The sequence below is a fragment of the Scylla paramamosain genome, chromosome 1 (genome assembly GCF_035594125.1).
Source record: "Scylla paramamosain isolate STU-SP2022 chromosome 1, ASM3559412v1, whole genome shotgun sequence".
NCBI lineage: Eukaryota > Metazoa > Arthropoda > Malacostraca > Decapoda > Portunidae > Scylla > Scylla paramamosain.
Genome location: NC_087151.1, coordinates 8,790,001 through 8,802,500, shown reverse-complemented (window position 1 = coordinate 8,802,500; position 12,500 = coordinate 8,790,001). Strand labels below are relative to the sequence as shown.

The window sequence follows — 12,500 nt, the reverse complement described above, 5'->3', positions numbered from 1 at the left end:
TTTATTAGCGCAGTATAAGTATGTGTAATTTGTTTTGTTTGTTTATCAATGTGTGTGTGTTGTATGTGGATCACTTTCACTTTTCCAGGTTACTCTGTCTTCCAGGTCTACAGGAATGTTGCCGCTTTATTTCAGTTCCATATTCATTACTGTTGTATAGGTATATGTAATTATTGAATATTGTGGCCGATATGATTTTTTTTACGACCTCATACGGAGACTGGTAAATAAAACAGTCCTGGTGAGTGTGTGAAAGGCATTGTCTCCTGCAAATGTCACAAAAAGAAAAAAAGATACGAAAAGAGCAGTTGTTTGGGGTGTCAGTTATCTTTTTCTTTAATACATTTCGGCCGCCACATAACTTCACTGTTCCATTCACACACTGAAAGGAAAACAGCGGGGAATTTTAGTTTAGTCACCACGTATCTGTTCCATTCATACACTAAAGAAATTGTATGTCATGCAGTTTTCTTTCACTTCATTCTCTTGTTCCATTCATACTAGTAGCACTTCACCTACTAACCACACACAAGTAGCATCAACAATTATCTTAAGCACTTTATTTCTTCACGTATTTAGTCTCTTCACCTCTCTTTATTTTGCCATTCCGGTACTCGAATTGTCGACCAGTTATCTGCAAAGAACTAATAAACTTAAAAGAACCAGCCATTTACCTTAACACATATTGTTATTGCGTATAGAAAATGACGATTAAGTATTTTTTTCATGTGTTCGGAATTGTTGTACCAGTCCTAGATTAACCTGCTGACCACCATAGCTTCTCTTCAAGCTTAATAAAATGCCATTGTGCAAGTCTGGAGTGGGACTACGTATCAAGATTGATGGGAAATAAGTGTGATTGTATAGTAAAGACCTTTTAATGATTATACATTTTTTTGTTTAAAGAAAATCGCTAAAATTGCTCTTGTCAAGGTGGCATAGTTAAATAAAATCTACCACACACACACACACTCACACACACACACACACACACACACACACACACACACACACATAACAAGATGAAACAAAGGCTCGGGACGCCCTCATTAACACACCCAGCCAATCTCCACCCTGGTCTCCACAATTGAAAACCGTAAATGTTTACAAATCTCCCTATCAATTATAATGTTGCGTCACCTTCACCCTCACTACCTCTGGACTTGAGGATTCGTTTAACAGAAAAGGAAAGTTTTGCTCCACTTTGATGGGTCTCTTTATAACCTATGAATAAATTTGTGCTTACCCGATCCCATTTACATATCTCGCAGGTGAGGGACGCCGCAGCTCGCCGCACAAATGGCTTTCAGTCACTCAAGTACTAAAACAAAAAGTGCTCGGATGCATAAATTTGCCCAGACATTTGTTAACTCATATGTAACTTTTTTTTTTTTGTATGATAATGATTACAGAACTTGTATGTCCAGTTTGTGTGTGTGTGTGTGTGTGTGTGTGTGTGTGATCATTTATCGAAGTAGGAAAATCTTGTAAATAAAAAAAAAATTAATTCTCTCTCTGGTATATAATCCTTTTGTGTACACCAGTGTGAATCACCATCATCACAACCATCATCATCATCCCGTCATGGTCATCTCTTCTCATAATCTGGTTCCTTCTTATAAAGTATGGAGATGAACTAACGAACTGAAGAAACGGTGATAAAGACAGCGCTACCAACAACACCTACATGCTCATTATCGTTAGCTTCAGTCCACGTCTTCCTATCTTCTTTTACCCTCAGTTATATCAGTAATTCATGAGATCCGCTGAGAACTAACGTGAATATCTCCATGAACGTGAAAACCATAATATACACAAGCTTTACGTTTATGAGTGTTCCAAAGGCCAGTTCTCTGAAATGGATTAACTAAGACAATTAAGACAATGCAACTTCCCTTAATACACTTTTTCGTTAATTCATGTGTGTGTTTTTTGTGTGACTGTAGGTGTAAATGTTCATGTTGGGTTTGTGATGCTTGTGACATTGACGGTACTTCATGAATGACTCACCTCAGTAGGGATGCGAGTGGCTGCCTGTGAAGGAGAGAGAGAGAGAGAGAGAGAGAGAGAGAGAGAGAGAGAGAGAGAGAGAGAGAGAGAGAGAGAGAGAGAGAGAGAGAGACGTGGGGGAGGAGAGGAAAGGAGATGAGGAAGTGTGAAAAGTCCATATGTTAAATTAAAATCAGACGCAAGACAAGAAGCACAAAAATAATATAGGAAAAGAACAAGAGAAGCATGGCCAAAGGAAAACAAAAGAAAAATATAAAAGCACATCACAGTGATTTATGAATATCGGAAGAGAGAGAGAGAGAGAGAGAGAGAGAGAGAGAGAGAGAGAGAGAGAGAGAGAGAGAGAGAGAGAGAGAGAGAGAGAGTTAATCAGCTAGTGCGGCGGCGGGAGTGGCTGCTGGCCTGGGCACCGGCGGGTATCAGTTGCCTTCACTCTGGTCCCTGCGGGCGAGGCGTGCTGCTGGAGGGGGGCGGGAGGCGGCGGGACAATTTTCCGGGTGACAGCAGGAGGTGGGGGGCGCCATAACCGTCGCTTCTGCACCAGCATTCATTACGCTGTTTTTGCATCATCAACCAGGCCCTCAGCTTTTTGCAACGAGGGTCGGGAGGCCTTGCTGTTGCTGGCGAGGGGCGGGAGGGCGAGGGGCGGGCGGGCCGTGGGAACCCCCGAGGCTCGTCCGTGAGGGGAACAAACAACACTGTCGCAACTTGGAGGGGGAAGAGGGATGGAGGGCAGAGGGTGGGAGGGGAAGTGGTGGTGGTAGAAGGAGGGGGTCGTCACCTGCCGCCGTGACCAAACCTTCCTTAACTTACTTTCTCTAATTTTTATTTTCCCTCAACGTCCTACGGCATTTTCAGCGAATTTTTGACTGGTAAAGGTACTGCAGAAAGTGGGGACTAGCCAAGGTGACAGGGACGTAGACGGGAAAAGGAGAAGGGAAAGTGGGGGAGAGAGAGAGAGAGAGAGAGAGAGAGAGAGAGAGAGAGAGAGAGAGAGAGAGAGAGAGAGAGAGAGAGAGAGAGAGAGAGAGGAAGGATGGGTAAGGGGGATGTTGTGGGGGGAGAGGAGAGGAGGAGAGGAGAGGAGGAGGAGTCGCAGGCTGGTGTTGGGTTACCGTGGGAGGGGGGCCGCCGACCGCCTTCAAACCAGCCGCACACACTATTTTTTTTGCAACGTTATTGACAGTGGCAAGGCATTGAGCGCCCATCAACGTGAGCATACCAGGGTTTTTGCAAGGCCTGGGAGGGCGGGGCAGGGCCGCTCGCAGGCTGGCGGCAAGGAGGGGACGACGGCTGTTGTATGGGCGGCTGGCTATTGCACAGGATGGGCATGGGAAGAATGGGAGGACAAGGAGGGCGAAGAAGAGAAAGTGGAGGAGAGGAGAAGGACAAGGAAGAGCCACGGGATGACATGGGACGTTAGAATTGAATAGGAGGATGACGAGGAATATCAGATGAACAGAAGGATTTGCGAATAGCAGGGAGGTATTACATTACTGAGTGTGACGAGGCCAAGGAGGACCGAACGATTCTGTAAATGGCCATTAGTAAGTTTTGGCGGCGATAAAAGGACCATTGCAGATATAACTCTCCTCATTAATACTTAGGTTGATGCTCCTACTCACTCACCCAGTCATCTAGTTACTCACTCCTTCGCTTATTCAGGTTCATTCAGTCATTCAGTCACGCATTCACTCAATCACTACACCAGTCAGTCAGTCAGTCAGTCAAGCATTCAGTCTGTCATCTCAGCAGTCTATTCGTATATTCCTGTCAGTGGCCACAAAATCTCCTGTGGTTGATGTTCTTTCCTATTCAAACATCAGTCAGTCAGTTAGTCAAGCATTCAATGTCATCTTAGTAGTCTATCCGTATATGTCTACCTGTGGCCGGAAATTCTGCAGTGTTTGATGTCCCTACTCATTCAATCAGTCAGTCGCCAGGTTTCTCGCTCCCAGGCTCAGTCACTCATTTACTCAACACAGTCGGTCTGTCAAATGTTCATTTTGTCATCTCTGTAGTCTGTTCGTATCTGTCTGTCTGTGGTTCCCGTGAGCTGAGAACCTTGACGAGAAGCTGACAAATTACTTCATCCGTTATTTCCTGCCGAGTAAATATTCTTGGGATGGACAGTTTTCCCTCTTGCTTGCTCTCTTGTCCCCGTTCTCTCTCTCTCTCTCTCTCTCTCTCTCTCTCTCTCTCTCTCTCTCTCTCTCTCTCTCTCTCTCTCTCTCTCTCTCTCTCTCTCTCTCTCTCTCTCATGTCCCTTGCTCACTTCATTCTTTCCCATTTTCTCTCCCTCCTTATTGTCTTCATTCGCTTTTACTTTTTTTTTCTCCCCACATTCTACTTTATCTTCCTCTCCGTCTTCCTTTCTGTTCGGTTATTCTGTCTCCCTTTTTTTTCTTTTTTCCTCATCCTTCTTCCCTCTTCTAACTCCTCCCTCTTGTCTTTCCTAATCCTCTCCTCTCTCCCATCCCTTCTTCGCTCCCACTTCTTCCTTCCTTGAGTTTTCCTCCTTGAGTTTTCCCTCTCTCCTTTCCCTCCCTCGTCTCTCCGCTTTCTATGTTGCCTTACCACCTCTTTCCCTCCTCTCTTCCCCCCCCCCTCTCTTTCTCTCCCTTTACTGCTTTCCTTCCTGCCTTCCTTCCTGCCTTCTCTCCTTCCTCCCTCCTCTATCTCTACCCCTCTGGCTACCTTCTCTTACTCATTCCCTCCTCTCTCCCTCCCTCCTCCCTCTTTCATTTCCCTCTCTCCCTCCTGCCCTACCTGCTTTTTCTCTTACCTTCCCTCCCTGTCTCCCTCCCTTCCTTCTCCTCCCTCATTTCCCCTTTCTCCCTTCCCTTCTGATTTGCCTCCTCTGCTTTCCTCCCTCCTTCCCTCCTTCTTTTTTTCTCCATCTGTTTTCATTCCTACTTTCTCCTTCTCTCTTCTTTCCCTCTTCTCCTTCGTTTTCCTTCTTAGCTTATACATTCAGTTCTTCCTCCTCTCTTTTTATCTTTCTTCTATGTCTTAATCAGTTTTCCTTCTTCCTTTCCCTCTTTTCTTCCTTCGTTTCATCTCCTCTCGTCTTTCCGTTCTCTTCCTTCTCCCCTTCTCACCCATACCCTTATTTCTTTCTCTGTTTCTCTTCTTTTTTCTCTCCATTTCTCCCTCCTTTCCTTCTTTCCTCCAGTTTTCCTTCATCCTTTCTCTCTTCCCTCCATTCCTTCTTCGCTTGTATCAATTTCTTTTCTTTCTATTCTTTCTGTCCTCGTTCCATATTTGTCTTCCTCCATTTCTTTTATTCCCTCCATGTCTTCCTCCGTTTTTCCTTTTCCTTCCATGCCTTCCTCCGTTTCTCCTCTTCGTTCCATCCTTCCTTCCCTTCTTCCCACTGTCCCTCCACTCCCAGCACGCAAAGATCATTGCGATATGGAAACTATCAGCTCTATTTACTTGAGTATCGTTTAATTAGCTGTCCATCGGTGAGTCTCCCCGTGAGTCTGCCAAGCCCCACGCAGACCACCCTAAATGTGCTGTCTCCCCCTCCACTGCCTCCCCTCCCATCACCGACCGCTACCCTTCACCCAGAAGAAGGAACCGCCCTCTCTCTCTCTCTCTCTCTCTCTCTCTCTCTCTCTCTCTCTCTCTCTCTCTCTCTCTCTCTCTCTCTCTCTCTCTCTCTCTCTCTCTTTCTCATGAAAAGGAAAATTAGAGATAAACTAGAGATTACTTAGTTAAGACTTCGTTAGTTATCCGTGTCCAATCAATAAATATTAATAATACTTATGAATCTTTTGACACTAATATATTTTTTTCAGTTTTATTTTTAGTTAGTGTTATTCATACCTACAATTTGTTAGTTTTCTTTTTTCTTTTTTCCTCCACGTTGTGGTTTGTCTTCTGCATGTTGATAAAGCGATCAGTTTAGTTTTCGATGTGTCTTTTTGCTCCTCCTCGCAGGCAGGAGGAAATACGGAAACAGAAAGAGCGTTTGCCTTGTGGAGGTCGATATTTTATTGTATTACTAATTATACACTTCGTCTCATAGTCACTTCCTTCCTGCAGATATACAATGTTCAAGGAGTTATATCTCCCACAAAGAGAGAGAAAAAAAGGCCGTAAAGAAGAGGCCTTTTATACAACATTTGGGTAATTATATAAAAGAAAATGCCATTATTGAAAGCAGTGAGTATCATACCTCGATTATCTTGATCTGCTACCTGTAAATACTTGAGTTTCCATTTTTACCATTTGTTTAGTTACCCATATTTATATCATGCATAATAAAACAAACATTTCAACACAAAAAAAAAAAAAAACGCAAAAAGAAAAAAAAACAACTATTTTTTTTACAATCAGTGTGTGTGTGTGTGTGTGTGTGTGTGTGTGTGTGTGTATGTGTATGTGTGTGTGCGTGTGTGTGTGTGTGTGTGTGTGTGTGTGTGTATGTGTGTGTGTGTGTGTAATAACTCCCCATCACCAATCTGTATTTTTACCTACTCTTAAATTTTCACCTTCACCACTAATTCAGTTACCTATATTTACTCCATGCAGAATAAAAACCCACAAAAATCTCCAAGAAAAAAGATATAAACAACATTTTACAAGCAGTGTGTATCATAACTCCCCACTACCTGTATCTTCACCCACTACCTGTAAATACTTGAGTTTCCACCTTTACCCTCTGGTCTGCGTTGCACCCTCGAGTGGTTTAGACAGATTCACCTTTGCTCTGAGAGGTCCTGCAGCGGCCAAGGTCAGGGCCTGAAGGGACTTAGCGAGCATAGGAGACTGGCGGGGCAGGAAGGAGTTAAAGAAGACAGGAAGATATGACACAAGACTAGAAGAAATGAATAAGTGAGAAGAGATGATGGATTGCTATTATAATGTCACTGAAGACAAGATGAGAGGGTATGTGATAGAATGTGGTGCAGGAAAAGTGGAAAGAAGACAGGAAAGAGGAGGAGGAGGAGGAGGAAGTGAGAGATAAGACAGGAGGGGGAGGAGGAGGAGGAGGAGGAGGAGGAGGAGGAGGAAGAAGGAGGGAGATTGTCAGTATCTCTTGTGTCTCTTCTTAATCCATCATTGTGTCTTCGATCTTGGCTTGAGATTCGTGAGAGAGAGAGAGAGAGAGAGAGAGAGAGAGAGAGAGAGAGAGAGAGAGAGAGAGAGAGAGAGAGAGAGAGAGAGAGAGAGAGAGAGAGAGAGAGAGAATCAAACCCGAAAGGTGATCGTTTATCGTGAATTATACAGAAAAAAAAAGAGACTGGCAACACAACACCACATTCTTCACTTTTATTCATCTCGCTCATTCATCAAGTGGGCATTTTTATGATTATTTTTACGATTCACTCTCCTCATACATCACTTTCTTTTTCACATTTCAGATTATTATATATTCCACGAACTCGTCCAGAAGTTTTATTGCTAGTCTCTCTCTCACTCTCTCTCTCTCTCTCTCTCTCTCTCTCTCTCTCTCTCTCTCTCTCTCTCTCTCTCTCTCTCTCTCTCTCTCTCTCTCTCTCTCGCGATCCACGAATCACAGACATTCTGCCTCGCTTTGATGTTTTTTGTTGTGTTGTTTTCCTTCGGCATGTTTCTCTGTTCTTTTCCTGTATTATCCTTCCTTTATTTTTATTTTTTGTGCTTCTTGTCTTGCGTCTGCTTCTAATTTGCAATATGGATTTTCATATTCCTTTCATGTAAGAGAGTGAGAGAGTGAGTGAGCGCTCATACACACACATACACGGGGTGGAAATTTTATCATTATCGTTGTTGCTGTTGTTGTTGTTGTTGTTGTTGTTGTTGTTGTCGCGAAGGTGGTGGTAGTTTTGGTGGTGGTGGTGGTGGTGGTGGTTCAAGGTCACGGAAATCGTCATCTTGTCTTTTTTTCCACCCGTGGTCGTCCACCGCGCTGACTTCCGGAGCTCCTGACGGGGAAGTGAACGCTCTCACGCCGCCGCTGCCGCCGCCATCTTCTCTTTTAGGCGGCGGCGGTGATGGTGGTGGTGGGAGTGAGAGAGGGCGAGGTAATGGTGGTGGTGGTGGTGATGGCGATGGTGGTGGTGGTGGTGATGGTGGTAGTGGGATGGTAACGCGCAGTTTTACAACCACCGCCATCGTCACTACTACAGTCACCACTAAAGTCACCACCACCACCACCACCACCACCACCACCTTACCATTCAAACATGACATGAAGTGGGCATAAGAGGATTAATAAGCTGTGAACTACCACCTAAGTTTAATGGATCTCTGGCGTTACACTTTTAAGCATTGCCACGTGATTATTTTACTTTTTTGTTTCTCCTATTATTCTTCGTTTGCCTTACATCTATTACTAAGAATATTGTAGGCGAGTTTACTATTCATTATAATTTCATCGAGGTATTCGGTGGATTTCTTTGAGTCATTGTGGATGGAGGACTGACGAAACGGAGGCCAGGGTGAGGAGGTCTGGTGGAGGGTGGAGGGAGAGGAAGGCGTGGTTGTGTGGTAGCAGAGGGCGGAGGGCGCAGGGGGAGGTGCAGGCGCCTTGGAAAATCACGCCGGACTGTCCACCTTCTCGTAACTCGTCATTCGCCGTCAGAATCGCAATTTCCCAGCCGCCCACCGCCGCTTTGAACCGTAAAGTCGCATTTCCTCATATTTCTCCCCAACCGGTGACTCTCCTAAGAAATTATGTTGTTCACTTTCATATATTTTCCAAGATTAAAGTTAATGGCACTGGTATTTTTCTTCCTTTTTTTTTCCTCGCTCCCACTCTGTCTCTCTCTTTCTCTTTTTCTTTTCAAACGGAAGGAAATTATATAATGTTTCCTTCCCTAAAGAGGAAGAGAATAGAAGGGGGAGTCTCTCTCTCTCTCTCTCTCTCTCTCTCTCTCTCTCTCTCTCTCTCTCTCTCTCTCTCTCTCTCTCTCTCTCTCTCTCTCTCTCTCTCTCTCTCTCTCTCTCTCTCTCTGCTTCTTTCCTCCATATCACACTCCCCTTCCCTTCCCTTTCCTTCCCTCTCCCTTACTCCTTCTCACACACCCATAGCACCTCCCCTACAAAATCCCCCATCCTCTTCCTCCTCCTCCTCCTCCTCCTCCTCCTCCTCCTCATGCCCAAGCTCCCACCGCCCCCCGCCACCCTATTAAAAAAAGACAATTTGCATAACTATGAGGCAGGAGGCAACGTGGAGAGGCGGCCATCGGATGTTGCAAATTTGTTATGCATACCAGAGTCTCGCTGTTTGGTGGCGGTGGTGGTGCTGGTGGTGGTGATGGTGATGATGATGGTGTATGGTAAAGGTTATGGTGGTTATCCCTCTTTTCCTCTCTCTCTCTCTCTCTCTCTCTCTCTCTCTCTCTCTCTCTCTCTCTCTCTCTCTCTCTCTCTCTCTCTCTCCTTGGTAATGGTGGTGATGGTAACGTTAGCATAGTGAAAGTAGTGGTGATGATGGTAATTGTAGTTTTTATATGCGAGTGATGGTGACAGTTGATAGTGTTACTGATGGATGTACTGTAGTGGTGGTGGTGGTGAGGCTAAGTTGGTGTGGTGATGATGGTGGTATCGGAATTGTTTTACAGAGAGAGAGAGAGAGAGAGAGAGAGAGAGAGAGGATGGAAGGCAGGAATGACTGAGCTAATGATGGCGATGATTCATGTTGCGTAGAAAGAAATGTAAAAGTTTTGCTTACTAGCTTCCTGTCGCCTCGCCTGTACGTAGGTTACACACACACACACACACACACACACACACACACACACACACACACACACACACACACACACACACACACACACACAAAACACGCAACACGCGCTTTTGCTACCAGTGGTCAACATCGTAAGCACGCACGCACGCACGCACGCACGCACGCACGCACGCACGCACGCACGCACAAACACACACACACACACACACACACAAACACACACACACACACACACACACACACACACACACACACACACACACACACATCTTGCTTCCACTTATGTCCTCTGTCAGGGGGGGTAAAAAGAGGCTCGGGTGGAGGAAGAGGGAGAGCAAACCACGTGGTTAGTGTTTGTCGCTGATTGAGGGGAGAAGAGGAAATAAAGGTGAAGTGGAATAAATATGAAAACATAATAAAACATAGGAAGCAGTATGTAAGAGAGAGAGAGAGAGAGAGAGAGAGAGAGAGAGAGAGAGAGAGAGAGAGAGAGAGAGAGAGAGAGAGAGAGAGAGAGAGAGAGAGAGAGAGAGAGCAGACAAAAATTAAATTCTCTCTCCATCGTGCCAGCTCTTGTTGTCTGCTACACAACACCAGAGTTCTAAGTCATGTCGATTTAAACGGATACACCCACAGACGAAAGAGAAAAACCACCTATGTCCAATTTACGATGATAATTTCATCATAGGTGTTGGCGGAACGACGGTTCCCGCGCGACGGACACCATCATTAAGCAGCCGCCGATTACATCTCCGTCCGCGGTCATTGTGCCACGCGGGCTTGTGTTTCAGACAAGCACTCGCCCCATCTGTCGCCAGGACGAGGCATAGGCGGGCCGGAGTGCCTCTACGCGAGTCTGGTGAACCTTCGTGCCGGTTGGCTGAGAGGCGGTGATGGTGTGCAGGAGCGGGAGGGTTAGGCGCCCGGGAGTGTGCAGGACAGGGTTGCAGCAGCCAGCATGCAACAAAAGCCCGGGGGACCCAGCCTGTGACGGGCCAACCTGCATAATGAGTCGCCGTGGACCTCCCTCCCTCCCATACCCCGCATACGTGCAAATGCACCCGCCTTGCGAGCCTTTAAGAGCACTCCAGCCCGCCTTAGGAAGTCCTGTTGAGGGGCAGCGGGCGAAGCCAAGGGAGGGTGTGGATCATAACGTGTGGGCGGGGGTGGAGGTGGTGCTGGAGGGTGCAATAAGCGGGCGAAGAGAACGGGTTGTCCTGGTGGCTGGTATGAAGCGAGGTCGGGACCCTACCAGCGGGGTTAGTATTGAGGTGACTGGGCACGGCAGAGTGGGCATGCATAGCGCCAGTTGCACCTCGGCCCGGGTAGCCGCACACGGGCCCCGCGCTGCAGCCGCCACGCACGCCATACCCGGCTTGGCGATAGGAGCGATTTAGTGATCCAGCTTGTCGAGCGAATGAGAGAGCGAGAGAAGGAGAGCGAGGGGCATGGGATGTGATGGGCGTGTGTCGGGCGTTGGGTCAGGTAGTACATACCCAGACAACCTTGTTATTATATGTGAGCGTGCCGCGGGCTGCGTCCTTTTGTACAGGTGCTTGGTCCCTCCTTCAGGCTACACGGACCGTACCGCCGACCTCGATCCTCCTTGATACCCTCGCTGCCTCTCCAGAAATTGATGATCGAAATCATGTTGGCAGGGAAGCCATTACAGTGACAGTTTGCGATCACGTGAGTCGTTTGCGGCAGCTTGAGATGAGAGTCACCGCTGAAACCCGTGGAGTGTGCCTTTATCAGGAAACTAAAATTCATCCTAATGATGTGTAATGTAATAATTGTCTCCGGGACATCGGGAATGTGTCAAGGTGCAAATCGAATTCACAGATGCGTTATCGAGCAAGGCGATGGATTCAACTATAATTTGACTGTACGTGCATCACCCTCGGCGAGCTGAGAGGCTGCGAGTCACCAGGGACCTTGGTCACACGTCTGGGCGGTGCTGCAGCAGCCTGTCGCTGCCTTCCAGATACTGCCCCTCTGCCCACTGACCTCCACGGGACGTGAGGGTGAGCTTTGCCGCCGCCTTGTACTTGGATCATCAGAGGCCTTCACCTTGAAAGCTTTGACCGCAGTCGCAGCCGCAGCCGCCGCTGGCTCCATCCTTGCAAGTCGGTGTCAACATCTTTGTGGCAACTCGGAAGCGAAATGAAAGAAAATGAGTTCAGGAAACCACTCAGATAACAAGATGCATTTCACAAGTCGTGTGTCCTTCCTCAAGGTGAGGCTCTGGATCTCTGGGAATTCATGACCTGCTCAGCAGAAAGGTGACCTACTGCAAGACTGCCTCTGTCCCTCACAGGTGTTAAGGTGACGTGAGGAGATGTATAGCCCAGCTGTTGACATCAGCCGGCGCGGTGGCCCGAGGTGTGGCCCGCACACCGTCGCAGTAGGTAGGTCACTCTCCCTGTCGATACTAACCCAAAGTTTGTCTCGCCACGACACACTCACCCTCCACAGCACCTCCCTGCCCCTCCCGCGGCCCAGGGAGGCCCGCACAGCCACCGTCGAGCCAGACAACGCCGCTAGACCCACAAGGTCGACAGCCCCATCGCCTTGCCTGCGTTTTCACGAAAAATGAGTCTTTTCACAATGTATTAATGCGGTAAGGGACACGGCGGCAGGGAGGTTCAGCGGCAGGGAGGCTCACCCGTGCCGCTCAGACACGCATTCCACTTGAAAAACGTTATTACTTGCGGTGAGCGAAGGAATGGGATGTGTATTGGTTGTTCTGACCGTCAGTGTAAAGGTTGTCTCAAGGGCCTGTCGTCAGCGGGAGTCGGCAAGGGTT

The 12,500-nt window shown here is 47.1% G+C and overlaps 1 protein-coding gene across 25 annotated transcripts in view; it reads left to right on the top strand.

The window, feature by feature from the left end:
• LOC135099722 (uncharacterized) overlaps nt 1-12,500 on the top strand; it is a 353,588-nt gene that overhangs the window by 83,687 nt on the left and 257,401 nt on the right. For 2 of the 25 annotated variants that reach the window (XR_010268354.1, XR_010268344.1), the window contains exon 1: nt 10,797-12,102. The exons of 10 other annotated variants lie outside the window; for them this stretch is intronic. The gene's annotated coding sequence lies outside the window, so the exon portion shown is untranslated. Of the gene's footprint in view, nt 1-10,283; nt 12,103-12,500 lie in introns of those variants that run through there. 13 more of the 25 variants (XR_010268342.1, XR_010268321.1, XR_010268320.1 and 10 more) reach the window with 13 other exon arrangements.